Raw genomic sequence first — 15,038 nt, forward strand, 5'->3', positions numbered from 1 at the left:
GAGGACTCAATAATGGGGATGGGATCCGCTGTGGTCCCCCTCCCACCACGGCCCCAGACAGCTCCAAAGAACACTGACTCAGCTCCGGTGACAAATGCCACTCTGAAGGAGCTACTACACGGCCTCTAGCTCACCTTGCAAGCCGACATGGCCTCACTCAGGGCAGATCTAACGGGCCTGGTGGGCCGCTTGGGGACAGTGGAGACGACAGCGGCTGAACATGCCCAGACAATCACCACTCTCTCTGGTGCAGTTTGGACCCTCCAGGCACAGCAAGCTATCTTGGAACAACGCTTGGCTGTGATGGAAGACGGCAGGCGCCAAAATAACCTCAAGATATGGGGTGTCCCAGAGGCGATCCCAGACGCAGAACTCCCGCACCTGGTGAGAAGGCTGCTAGGGTCGCTACTTACGCCCAAGCAGGCAAAAAGCATTATGACTGACGGGATCTTTCGCATACCAAAGCCTAAAAAAGCCCCCGAGACCGCATCCAGGGATCTGGTGGTCAAATTCAGCAGCGGCAGGGAGAAAGCAGCGGTACAGGCAGTAACCAAAGGGAATTCCCCACTTTCCTTCGAAAACATGGCGCTCACGTTTTATTCAGACCTGTCTGGGGACACCCTGAAATGGAGGAAGACTCTCCAACCACTTACCTCACTGCTGCGCACCCACGCCATCCCATATCGCTGGAGACCACAGCGGCTACTCCACATCCTGAAAGAGGACTCTGTGCACGCGGTCAGGGACATTAAGGAGGAGGCGGCCATGCTGGAAACCATTGGCCTCCCACGAGATGCGCTCGCCCAAAGTGGCCCGAGCTATACCGCTAACGCGCACACATGGGACCCCTCTAGGGTTACCCCGTTTATCCCTCAGAGGGCCCGCTCGGATACCAATGCGGTGGCCACAACATGAGGTGAAGCAGGACTATCCAGGCTCCAAAGGGACATCACCCACTATTTTTTTTTTACCCACGGTTTGGGGTTCATATGAAACTCCTCTTCAATAAGTTATACGTTAGCTAAATTGTATATAGTACATGATTTTTCTTTAGATATGACAACCTATATAGTCTCCTTTAAGCTAGACTAGTTACAGGACAGTACTGGGTTAATGTAGCTTGGTATCAGTGTACTATTTATCAGACCTGTCTACTGTTTAGCCATATCCTACACGTGACTAATTGTATATTGCTAGACGGATTGCATGCCATCTGCGCTTGTTCCTAGGGAAAAAATGTTGTCCTATTTTAATTAACATCACTCAGACGACACACATAGTTGACTAAGCGTGTATAATATAAAATGTATGCAACCTATCATGCCACTGTCAGAATATTGTGGAAACTGATGATACGCTGATGTGGTGACGACCTATAGAATGTTTCCTAACTCACTCGTTATGTTAAACGAATTTACTCTTATGTCCCTATATAAAAACAAAAATGGGAAAAAAGAATATTCACACTTGTGCATTGGCCTGTGGGTCTCTGTTAAATCTGTTAAATCTACTTACAATTAAACGTACACCACTTAGAACAAGCATAGCTGTTTCAAGACACATGCAGGGAGATACATCATCACGACTATACACATTGTTTATACCAATCCAACTTGCGAAGTGTCGCAAATAGCTTGTTTACTTTCCTATGTTATACCATGGTGTAAAAACACGGCAAGTGAATCCTATTTCACTGTTTTTTATCAAAAGTTAAAAGCCTGTTGATATCACGTGACGCCTCAAGCTAGTTATACTAATTTTGTTTTATCTTCATTTTTTATTCTTATGTTCAAACTCTGCATGTCAGCGATATCAGGATGCTGCAAGCAAGCTCGATCACACACAAATAGATATCGTTTAGACATGTCAGCATAGCATATTACGTTTAAAAAACGAAAATTGTGCAAAATCTTCCAAGCCACTGTTTAATCTATCTATGTTTAAATATGTATGCACGCTGTTGTGGCGTATAAATGCGCTTTGTACTCTCCTGCACAACAAAAATAAAGAATTAAAAAAAAAAAAAAGCTATATGAAGCCCACCATACCGCTGGTAGCACTATTCCTAGCCCACAACTATTAAACCGCTAGGCGGCAATACATTTGAACGCGAACACCTCGGCTGCAGCGCCCGACACATAATTAATATGGACAGGGACCAAGGAATGACAACCCACAGCTGACAATATTGGGACCTCATGGAACCGACAAACACCTAAAAGACGCAATAAGACCAATAAAACCCACAAACGTTAGTAGACGAAGACGTACCAAGTGCAGATGACTGGTAGAGAACAGGATGACTCTGGAAACGAACTGAGTGATGCATCCACTCAAGAATAAACCTCGACTTAAACACATGGGGTGAGAATGAACAGCCTAATCTGTATCATGAAGGCAATACAAACAAACCTCAATAGTGTTGTAGCTCACATTAAAGTTACTGAAGCAAATGATTGATGTTTAACCCTTCCCCCCTTTCTTCCTTTCTGTACCACATATTTCTGAACTCAACAATAAAAAGAATAAATTTAAAAAAAAAAAAAAACTATTTTGCAGACATTTTGCTGGGCTTAAGGCCCCTGTGTGTTCAATTTGTTCTTCAGGTACGCACTCTACTAACTTGTGCCTAAATGAGGTTGTTGTCCCCCCCACCAGCCCTTCTCAAACTAAATTATTTAACACACCTACCCAGAAAGATCCCAAAGAAAAATTGGGTAGACCAATTGTCTTTTTAGGGAAGTCACAGGTTTGTAATAACTTGAATAAGGGAGGCTGTGGGTTCAGTGCTTGCTGACTCCTGCATGTTCTTTGTGCTTTAGAGCCCATGTGAAAACAATGTGCCCAAATAAATGATTTCCAAAACAATGACTATCCTCTGTTAAAGTGGATGTTTTCAACATGTATTTGGCAGATCACCCATCCACCCATTTAGATGATTTCTTAACATACCAAAGAATAGTCAGGATGCTTGCCGAGGTCGGGGGTACAGAATGAGACACAATGAAAGCCAGAAGTCAGGGATACAAGAATACAGGGAAGTCAAATGAAGCCAAAGTCAAATACCAGAAATAGACGCTCAGGAACACACTCTCGTACAACCACTAGGGAAACCACGACAGGGCAATGAGGAAAAGTAAATTTGAGCTTAAATAAGTGCTTTAGATTTCTGATTGACCGAAAACTTGCTTTGACCCCAAAACGTGCACGTGCGTCACCCGCATGACGTCACACGCACGCCGTCGTCGTCATTAATGTGGGTGGAAGTGGGGGTATAATTTGGCGTAGATCCACAGCGGCCGGTGTCCATTAACATGTTGCAAGAGTCATTTGTACATGCACGGTCGCTGGGCGCAAATACCGCAAGGTGAGGAGGAATATGTTACAGGATGGCTAAAAGGCCCCAGCATGAAACCATTCTTTAACTCTGTATAAGAGTATCTATTATGAGTAGGTTTAGTAAAGTAGATTGCAGGCTATTACATTCAAGTTGTACCTGTGGGTAATGAAATGAGATCCATGTGAAATGCTTAATTGAAACCAGTGAGAAAATCCACAGAGTGAGTGGAGGAGTGAGTGTTGAGTAAAAGGCCAGGTTGACGATTTTAACTTTGGTCAGTCATCGCTTTAGGAATAGGCAGAGGGACCAGACATGCACAAGACTGAAACTGCAGCTACCGGCATTGAAATTGTTACCCAGGAACATATTGCTTGAAAGCAGACTCTATTAAGTAGACTCTATCAAGTAGGAGTTAGAAAACCAGGAATTCATTGGAGAGTGGTTTGTATACTGTGGAGAGTGGTTTGTATTTTATTTTTATTTCATTTGACTTATTAGCAGAGTTTAAAAATATATATATATATATATATAATTATTTTTTTCTGTGTTCTGTTTTTTTTCCCCTCCGTTGTGCTGCTGCTCGATTAATTGGGAGAGTTTTCATTAATTGCACCTGGGTAGGATTTGTATTCCCATATAAGCACACCCCTAACTCACTGAGCTTGCTCACATTCCTTGAAAACAAACTCTACTAAAGGGACTCTCCGGTGCCAGGAAAAAAAAACATTTTCCTGGCACTGCAGGTCCCCTCTCCCTCCCACCCCCCATCCCAAGTTGCTGAAGGGGTTAAAACCCACTTACCTGTGTCCAGCGCTGATGTCCCTCGGTGCTGGGTTAGGGTCCACCCACGCTCCTCCCCCGCCGACGTTACCCGGCGGGAGTGACCTGTTACGCATGCGCGGTCGGCGGCGGGGAGAGACCTAATGCGCATGCGCGGCAATGCCGCGCATGCGCATTAGACCTCCCCATAGGAAAACATTGAAAAATGCTTTCAATGCTTTCCTATTGGGATTTTAGCGACGCTGAAGGTCCTCACATAGTGTGAGGACGTCCAGCGACACTATAGCACACAAAATGTGTGCTATAAACCCGGAAGTGCCCTTTAGTGGACAGCCACTAGAGGAGGAGTTAACCCTGCAAGGTAAATATTGCATTTTATAAAAACTCTATTACGTAGACTCTTTAAAGTAGGAGTTAGAAAACCATGAGTTCAAACAAACAAGGGGTTTAAACTAACAAGGTAATTGTTTTAATGTTCTGTATCTGGGTATCTGAGTATTAACAAGATTGGTGGTTTGACGCAATGCACATCTTGTTGCATGTATGCATGCCTGGATCTACCAGCCCAGGGTCCATACCTCTGTGACGGTGTGCGAGTGGTTTTTCTGGAAGCTCAGATTGGAGATCTCGAGAAGCAAATTGCAACATTGAGAGGAGTCTGCTGCTCACTGAGCATAGTTTAGTGAGGATAGGTAGTGGAGAGGGAGGAGATAAGACAGATGGGGAACAGGCACATAGCTGGGTGACAGTGGGGCGAGGGAGCAGGGGGGGGGGAGGGAAGAGGAAAGGACTAGCTAGTCCTGATTTAATGCAACCTAGCAGATTTGCCCGTTTCAGTGAAGATGTTGGGAGCATCAACTCAGGAGTAGCTGTATTAGAGGAAGCTATTACTTCTAACAGCTGGGGGAACAGCCCCTCTAGTACAGGTGGGGATGAAAATGTAAGGAAGGCTAGACAGGTTGTTGTGGTAGGGGACTCTATTATTAGGTAAGTAGACAGGGCAATCTTCTGCTCTGATGGGCTCAACCGGACAGTTTGCAGTCTCCCGGGTGCTCGGGTCTGGCATGTTGCTGACAGAGTAGATGGATTATTGGGAGGGGCAGGGGATGACCCAGCGGTCATGATCCATGTTGGTACCAATGACAAAGTAAGAGGAAGATGGAAGGTCCTAAAGAATGATTTCAGGGAATTAGGTAGCAAAGTTAAGAAAAGGACCTCTAAGATCATATTCTCTGAGATATTACCTGTGCCACACGCTACAGTGGAAAGGCAGCGGGAGATTAGAGACATCAATGCGTAGCTGAAGTCTTGGTGCAGGAAGAAGGGTTTTGGGTTTTTAGAGCACTGGGCCGACTTTGCGCTTGGGTACAACCTTTATAGCAGTGATGGGTTGCACCTAAACGAGAGAGGCTCTGCAGTGCTGAGGGATAGGATGGCTAGAAGGTTGGAGGAGATTTTAAACTAGTAGTAGGGGGGAGGTTCAAAGCAATCTACAAAATGGAGATAGGACAGAAAGGAGATGGGCTTTAGATCAGTATAAGGGGGTGGAGATGGGTGGAGATGGGGGGAGGGGCAAGCTCAGAACAGAGAAGGTATGTAATGTTGATAATTCAAAAAAAGTACAAGTGACTCATGATATTAAATGTATGTTTACTAATGCAAGGAGCCTAAATTACAAAATGGGGGAGCTAGAGGCAATAGCATACACTAACCAATATGATATAAAAGGCATACCTGAAACATGGTGGGATGAGACACATGACTGGGCAGTTAACTTAAATGGGTACATGTTATTTAGGAAGGATAGGAAAAACAAGAAGGGTGGTGGGGTATGTTTGCATGTCAACCATGATTTAAAGCCAAATCTTAAGCAAGTGGACTGTGATGAGGAAAATATGGAAGCTTTATGGTTAAATATCTGCTTGGGTCAAAAGAAGGGAAATCAACTATTGGTTGGGATATGTTATAAACAACCTAATGTTAATATTGACAAGGAACAACAGCTGTTTGAGCAAATTGAGAAAGCTGCAAATCTGGGTAATACTTTAATTATTGGAGATTTTAATTACCCGGACATAAATTGAGACGGGGTAATAGTCGCTCAGCAAAGGGAATTAGGTTTTTGAACTTGTTAAATGACACCTTCATGGATGTTATTTAACATTGTCTACTTCTGCGCAAGCTTTATCATAGAGCTGTTTTCGCTATGCCTCTTGTACACAACAGTAAGGAACTTAAATGATGTCACTATAGAAAACGAAAATCCTCGATAGGGGGCAAGTGGCACGGAATTCATAAAGTGGCTTGTCGTATATGCTAAAGGTGATCTATTTGTATTTCTATGTATGTTCTTGTATATTTTGGCTTCTGCGCAAGCCTACAAGTTGTATTACTCTTGCATTGCCTATCGTGTGCAAAAATAAAGAAAAAAAAAAAAAAAATGACACCTTCATGTCACAAGCACCATCTAGAAAGGACGCTTGTCTGGACCTGGTTGTAACAAACAACGTTGATCTTTTGACCAACATTCAAGTAGGTGAGCGCTTGGGAAATAGTGATCACAATATAGTGTCCTTTAAAATAAACTTGAAAAAAAAAAAAGCACATGGGGTATACTAAAACATATAATTTAACCCCTTAAGGACCGGCCTGTTTTTGCGATTTGTACGTTAAGGACCAGAGCGGTTTCAACACTTTTGTGGTGTTTGTGTTTAGCAATAATTTTCCGCTCTCTCATTTACTGTTCCCATACAAGTTATATATAGTTTTTTTCAGAACAAGAAGGGCTTTCTTTACATACCATTATTTGTATCAAGTCATATATTTTACTTTAAAAAAAAATAAAAAATATGGTGAAAAATAAAAAAAGTTTTTAGACTTTTACTTGAAAAATCTTTTACTTACCTACGAAAGCTAATGAAAAAAACTGCTAAATAGATAAAAAAAAATTGTCCAGTTTAAAAACACCCAGTGTTTACATGCTTTTTTGCAAGTTATATGGCTATAAGTACAAGTAGGAAATTGCTGTTTCAACATATATATATTTTAAATGTATCAATAGTGACATTGTAACACTATTATCTGTCATAAATCTCTGAATCACACCCCACATGTACATATTTTTTTTTTTTAAAGTACACAACCCAGGGTTTTCAATATGGGGTATGTCCAGTCCAAGAAACGTTAACTTTGGCCAGTGTTTGTAATTAAGTGGCTACTAAAAAAGGATGAACATACCCCATTTGCAATCCCTTGGGTTTTCTTCTTTTGAAAATGGTATGCCATCAGGGGGGTAATTCTCACTACTGGGCTACCATACGCTCTCAAAGGCAACATAACCAATCTGACAAATTTCAATAAAAAAAAAAAAAAGTAAAATCAAGCCTTATATTTGACCCTGTAACTTTCAAAAACACTATAAAACCTCTACATGTGGGGTACTGTTATACTCAGGAGAATTCGCTGAACACAAATATTAGTGTTTCAGAACAGTAAAACGTATCACAGCAATAATATCATCAGTGAAAGTGCCGTTTGTATGTGAAAAATGCAAAAAACTTCACTTTCATCCGAGTAAAACAGTACCCCCATGTACAGGTTTTAGGATGTCATAGAAAGTTACAGGGTTAAACACAGTGCTAGCAAATTAAATTCTCTAGACTTTCCGCCTGGGTTCTCAGGCATGTCCCTTACATTGCAATCAATAAAATAACTTAATTATGTAATAATATTACATAAATATGCACGTAGAATTTAAATATATATACATATTTATATATTTGAAGTCTACATGTATATTTATGAAATTATTTATGTAATTATGTATATGGACAAATGTATATTTCGTATTATTTTTATTTATTTATTTATACATAGCTATATATATAATTTCATTCTAAGTGTATTTTGATATAAATATATATATATATATATATATATAAAATCAAAATACAGTTAGAATAACATTACATATATGAAGAGAAATGGAGGTGGCCAATGAATCACAAGGACAGAGCAGGGGGTAACCCTAATAGTAAATTTAAACAAAAAGAGAGGAATCTGTCCTATAAAGTGTAGAACGCAACGTATGCAGTAGGTAAAGAACAATTAAAATACCCTTTAATAGGATGGGGTAGACATGATAAAGATCAATCAACGAAAAAGGTAAAGAGGAGAGTGTAAAGACACACACGAAAAGGAAAAAATAGTGTGTCACGTAAAAGCTAAATAATAAATGTGAGTACTACTGATGCCCTAATGCCGTGAAGCTGGCATAGTACTGCTACTGCCGCAATTAGTCTATATGCTGGTAGTAGGTGCCACAAAGGTGACTATTAATCAGTATAGTGGAATGTAATAGTATCCCAACAATAGATGTGGCACGTTACAGTAAGGGGTACCAAATCTCTCGTGGTAGCAATAGTAGTCTACATATGGTTATTTAGACAGAACAGTACCGATAACCTACATGAATTCAATATATCCCCAAAGAAGTCTCAATTGGAGAATAGGAGGGTCATGTATTAGCATAGAGCATGCCACAGACCAATCTCTAACTCAACACACTGGCCACTCAAATAAATCGTTTACTAGGATATATGATCCTTATGGGCAGTGTGCGCGAGAAAGGAGTTTCCTGGTTATCGGTTTCGTAGAGGGAGTGAGCTGTATACCGACTAGAGGAATGTCAGATCACAGTGTGCCTCCCTCAGGGTGCTAACCCATATAGATTCTGGTCAATATAATTTAAAGTCGTGGTTGTTACCTCTGGTTGCCGGTGTCGGGCAATCCGTACTGGTAGTTAGGTTTTAGTGTCAAAAATTGTCCTATTTATTCGACTACCTTGTTGTTACCAGTGGTTGCCGGTGTCAGGCAGATCGTGGTGGTAACAGAATTTGTAAAATCGAAAAGAAAACTTCCTTACTCGACTGCCTTACTGTTGTTGCCTATGGTTGCCGGTGTTAGGCAATCCGTAGTGGTAGCTACGTACATAACAAAAGATACCAAGTAACCCCCTATTCCATGTATATGTATCTGTATGATAAGCAGAAAGTATTTATATATGGAGGGTGGAATGGTGCCTTCATGGGCACCAGGTATAGTAAAGTAGTAAGAGAGAAGGAAGAGAAAAGGGTATGTACTTAATGTTTGCCCTAATAATTCCTTTACAAAAGTAAAAGTAGATAGTACCCTGGTGGATACTTAAGGTTCCAGTTCACCCGGCAATTGGCATCCCGTATATGTGAGGTAGTAAGCCCGGTTGCTAGATAGTAATGATAATATAGCCGGAGTGTCAAGGTTCTGGTCAACCGAGAGATTTCGTGAAATAATGTCCGAGGAATCAAGGTAACCTTGAAGTGGACGGGTAAGTATCAGACCCGTAACCAATGGTGGGTGCCACACTTCAGCCCGACGCGCGTCTCGCCTGTGTTAGGAGGCTCATCAGGGGGAGAAGTCTTCCCTGATTCGTCAGGTTTAAAAAGCCCGCTCGCTAATCTCATTGGTTGCCGCAGAGATGAGAGGGAGGGGCCAGGATACGGTGGTCGATGGAGTACAAAAAAGTGCTCGTTGCGAAATTCGTAATGGGAGTCTGTACGGTGAAACTTTCCGGTAGAGGAATAGTAACCCACATTGTCCTTTAAAGAGGTGTATGATAATGATAAAGATTGCGCTTGATCATGGGGATTAATACAGATGCCCCATATGTCAAGGCAAGGAGGGGTATAACAAAAGGGGGGATAAAAGCTAAGGTCAGATGGTGTGGTGACCAAATACCTTATTATCGTGGACCAAATCCATAGTGATAAGGCTTAGTGATAGTTCACTTTAGTGACGATCCTGAGTAAGCCCTGACGATTTCAGGTTGCTCAGGAGTTTGTTAATAGATAGATAGTCTAGTTTAGATAGTGTCCTATGCTGGTAGGGCCTTGTCCAAGGTTCCAGCAAATAGTAAGTTATAAGCTGTAATTCGTATGACAGATCATAAAGCCTGATGGTCAGTCACTGGGGTGATGGTCAAGACGGATTCTGACGGTCTAGACTCGTTGATGGATCGTCCAGACTCCAGTTTTTTCTAATGTTATATTCTGACGATCCATCAACGAGTCTAGACCGTCAGAATCCGTCTCGTACCATCACCCTAGTGACTGACCATCAGGCTTTATGATCTGTCATACGAATTACAGCTTATAACTAACTATTTGCTGGAACCTTGGACAAGGCCCTACCAGCATAGGACACTATCTAAACTAGACTATCTATCTATTAACAAACTCCTGAGCAACCTGAAATCGTCAGGGCTTACTCAGGATCGTCACTAAAGTGAACTATCACTAAGCCTTATCACTATGGATTTGGTCCACGATAATAAGGCATTTGGTCACCACACCATCTGACCTTAGCTTTTATCCCCCCTTTTGTTATACCCCTCCTTGCCTTGACATATGGGGCATCTGTATTAATCCCCATGATCAAGCGCAATCTTTATCATTATCATACACCTCTTTAAAGGACAATGTGGGTTACTATTCCTCTACCGGAAAGTTTCACCGTACAGACTCCCATTACGAATTTCGCAACGAGCACTTTTTTGTACTCCATCGACCACCGTATCCTGGCCCCTCCCTCTCATCTCTGCGGCAACCAATGAGATTAGCGAGCGGGCTTTTTAAACCTGACGAATCAGGGAAGACTTCTCCCCCTGATGAGCCTCCTAACACAGGCGAAACGCGCGTCGGGCTGAAGTGTGGCACCCACCATTGGTTACGGGTCTGATACTTACCCGTCCACTTCAAGGTTACCTTGATTCCTCGGACATTATTTCACGAAATCTCTCGGTTGACCAGAACCTTGACACTCCGGCTATATTATCATTACTATCTAGCAACCGGGCTAACTACCTCACACATACGGGATGCCAATTGCCGGGTGAACTGGAACCTTAAGTATCCACCAGGGTACTATCTACTTTTACTTTTATAAAGGAATTATTAGGGCAAACATTAAGTACATACCCTTTTCTCTTCCTTCTCTCTTACTACTTTACTATACCTGGTGCCCATGAAGGCACCATTCCACCCTCCATATATAAATACTTTCTGCTTATCATACAGATACATATACATGGAATAGGGGGTTACTTGGTATCTTTTGTTATGTACGTAGCTACCACTACGGATTGCCTAACACCGGCAACCATAGGCAACAACAGTAAGGCAGTCGAGTAAGGAAGTTTTCTTTTCGATTTTACAAATTCTGTTACCACCATGATCTGCCTGACACCGGCAACCACTGGTAACAACAAGGTAGTCGAATAAATAGGACAATTTTTGACACTAAAACCTAACTACCAGTACGGATTGCCCGACACCGGCAACCAGAGGTAACAACCACGACTTTAAATTATATTGACCAGAATCTATATGGGTTAGCACCCTGAGGGAGGCACACTGTGATCTGACATTCCTCTAGTCGGTATACAGCTCACTCCCTCTACGAAACCGATAACCAGGAAACTCCTTTCTCGCTCACACTGCCCATAAGGATCATGTATCCTAGTAAACGATTTATTTGAGTGGCCAGTGTGTTGAGTTAGAGATTGGTCTGTGGCATGCTCTATGCTAATACATGACCCTCCTATTCTCCAATTGAGACTTCTTTGGGGATATATTGAATTCATGTAGGTTATCGGTACTGTTCTGTCTAAATAACCATATGTAGACTACTATTGCTACCACGAGAGATTTGGTACCCCTTACTGTTATGTGCCACATCTATTGTTGGGATACTATTACATTCCACTATACTGATTAATAGTCACCTTTGTGGCACCTACTACCAGCATATAGACTAATTGCGGCAGTAGCAGTACTATGCCAGCTTCACGGCATTAGGGCATCAGTAGTACTCACATTTATTATTTAGCTTTTACGTGACACACTATTTTTTCCTTTTCGTGTGTGTCTTTACACTCTCCTCTTTACCTTTTTCGTTGATTGATCTTTATCATGTCTACCCCATCCTATTAAAGGGTATTTTAATTGTTCTTTACCTACTGCATACGTTGCGTTCTACACTTTATAGGACAGATTCCTCTCTTTTTGTTTAACATTACATATATATAAATATATAATTTTTTTTAATTATTACAAATTATTTTTACATTTTTTTATTTATTTTATATACTTATTATTTATATTAATATATACAATATATATATATAGTTATTATATATTAAATATACGTGTGTAATTTAATTATACGTGTATTTTTATATTAATATATGTATATAAATATAAAAATACACTTAGTATGACATTATAGATATGATATATATATATATATACATACATATATATATAGATAGATATAATACATGTATATATATCATATATATATATATATATACATATATATAGATATATATATTTTTTTTTTTTTACACTGATTGATTTTATTTAACATTTTTTTTTATTTTACAGATCCAGGGAGACTGCCTGTCTGCACAGACAGTCCCCCTGCAGGCAGATACACAGGCACATATTGCGGCCACGTGATCGAGCGATCACATGGCCGCGGGGTCCTCATCTGCTACGGGAGACTGTCTGTGCAGACAGGCAGTCCCCCTGGACCGGGTAACACGCTGATCGCCGCCGGGGGAACGACGGCGATCAGGTAAGTACCCCCAGACCGTTATGACGGTTCAGGACCGTCATCGGTCCTCAAGGGGATGTTTCCGATGACGGTCCTGAATCGTCATCGGTCATCAAGGGGTTAAAAAGGCCAATTTCTATAAGTTAAAGGACCACTATAGGCACCTAGACCACTTCAGCTTAATGAAGTGGTCTGGGTGCCAGGTCCCTCTAGGACTAACCCTTTCTGCTGTAAACATGTTTACAAATGGGTTAATCCAGCCTCTAGTGGCTGTCTCATTGACAGCCGCTAAAACGCTTCTCACTGTGATTTTCACAGTGAGAAGACGCCAGCGTCCATAGGAAAGCATTGAGCCGATGACATCAGAAGAGGGAGGAGAGTCCCCAGCGCCGAGGGAGCCCGGCGCTCTAGAAAGGTGAGTGTTTAACCCCCTTCCTCCCCCTTCAGCCCGGCGGGAGGGGGACACTGAGGGTGGGGGCACCCTCAGGGCACTATAGTGCTAGGAAAACAAGTTTGTTTTCCTGCCACTATAGTGGTCCTTTAACCCCTTAAGGACCAAACTTCTGGAATAAAATGGAATCATGACGTGTCACACACGTCATGTGTCCTTAAGGGGTTAAAGGGACACTCCAGGCACCCAGACAACTTCTGCCAATTGGAGTGGTCTGGGTGCCAACTCCCACTACCCTTAACCCTGCAAGTGTAATTGTTGCAGTTTTCATAAACTCCTCCTCTAGTGGCTGTCTATTAGACAGCCACTAGAGGGCACTTCCATGTTTATAGCACATGAAAAGTGTGCTATAGCGTCGCTGGACGTCCTCATGCTATGTGAGCACCTCCAGCGTCGCTGAAATCCCCGTAAGAAAGCATTGAAAGCATTTTTCAATGCTTTCCTATGGGGAGGTCTAATGCGCGTGCATTAAAAATACAGTTTGGCCAAATGAGGGCTTACATTTAACCATGAAACAAGGTGGCCAAATGGTAGCCGAATGCAATATGCCAATTACCAATTAATACATTTGCAGGAATGTTAGCATCTACTCCCACATTTCTGAAACCCTTCCCCGCTTTCCAATCCAAATAAAGTCGTGCCATTGGCACTACAAGACGTACCCCCCCAATTCCTTTAACTGATAGAGTCCTGCCAGGAATTAAGTCCTCAGAGGGCACTGGCTCTGGACACACAAGAGTCACATCTGCCCCAGTGTCCCTGAGTCCCAAAGTTACCTCCTTTCCAACTGTCACGAGTTGCATATTCACATTGTTGTTGCCCTCTGATCTGGTTACAAATAACAGAGAGGACAGTGGTTTTGAGGAGCATCCCTCCCCAGCTGATGATCCTGGCTGCCGTTTCCCAGGGCAAGTATCACTGATGTGCCCCACTTGGTTGTAAATAAAGCATCTGCGACTATCTCCTTGCGCAGGAAATGGCACCAGCTCCCCCTCTCCCTGAGGTAGGAGCTGAAACAAAAGATGGCCTGCTAGGCCTAGTGATGGGGAGTCGTGCTGGTGTGGTGAGTTCAGCCTTTGGAAATTGAGACACAATTTCTTTTAGTACCTGGATTAACCAACAAATCCAGCAACACTAAAATCTGGTACAAAAAGATGAAAAATCTTTTAGTTATCCTACCACTATGCCACCAATTTGTCACGAACGCACCCTACTCCAGGAGTGTGCGTGACGTACTGGTGGTGGTGAAAGGGTTAAAGCTCACTATTTGTCTACACTAGACCAGAAATAATGACAAAATCCCCTTAGCACCACCCACACTTAAACATAATAATATAACTATTCCTATTTTAATGCTGCCACCACCAAGACAATTTATAAATGGGGTGCCTTGGTACCCCAGATAAACGTAATAATTAAAAACCCACCAAATGTAATTTAGCACAATATCTAGGTAATTACAAAATATGAATTAGTCTCTTCATGTAACGTGATTCTTAACCAGACAGAGGCAGAAATTAATAAATTAATGTTTATTATGAGCAAAATAATAGTCATAGTGTATACAAAAATATATGATGAACAATTTTTTTACAGCAACAACAGATAAAAACAAAAAGGATAACAGAAGTTATGATTACTCACTTTTCAAAGCAAAACTTCTGCTCAGGGGGTCTCTGGCAAGGAAGGATGATGGTAACTCACTCAAAATTAGATCTTGGCCCCAAGCAAGTACACCAACACCCCTCCAAATCATTGGATATATCATATTTATATACCCTGTGGATTATCAAGTCTTGCCCAGGAGTGGAGTTA

Source organism: Pelobates fuscus, chromosome 3 (assembly GCF_036172605.1).
Source record: "Pelobates fuscus isolate aPelFus1 chromosome 3, aPelFus1.pri, whole genome shotgun sequence".
In the NCBI taxonomy this organism is placed as follows: domain Eukaryota; kingdom Metazoa; phylum Chordata; class Amphibia; order Anura; family Pelobatidae; genus Pelobates; species Pelobates fuscus.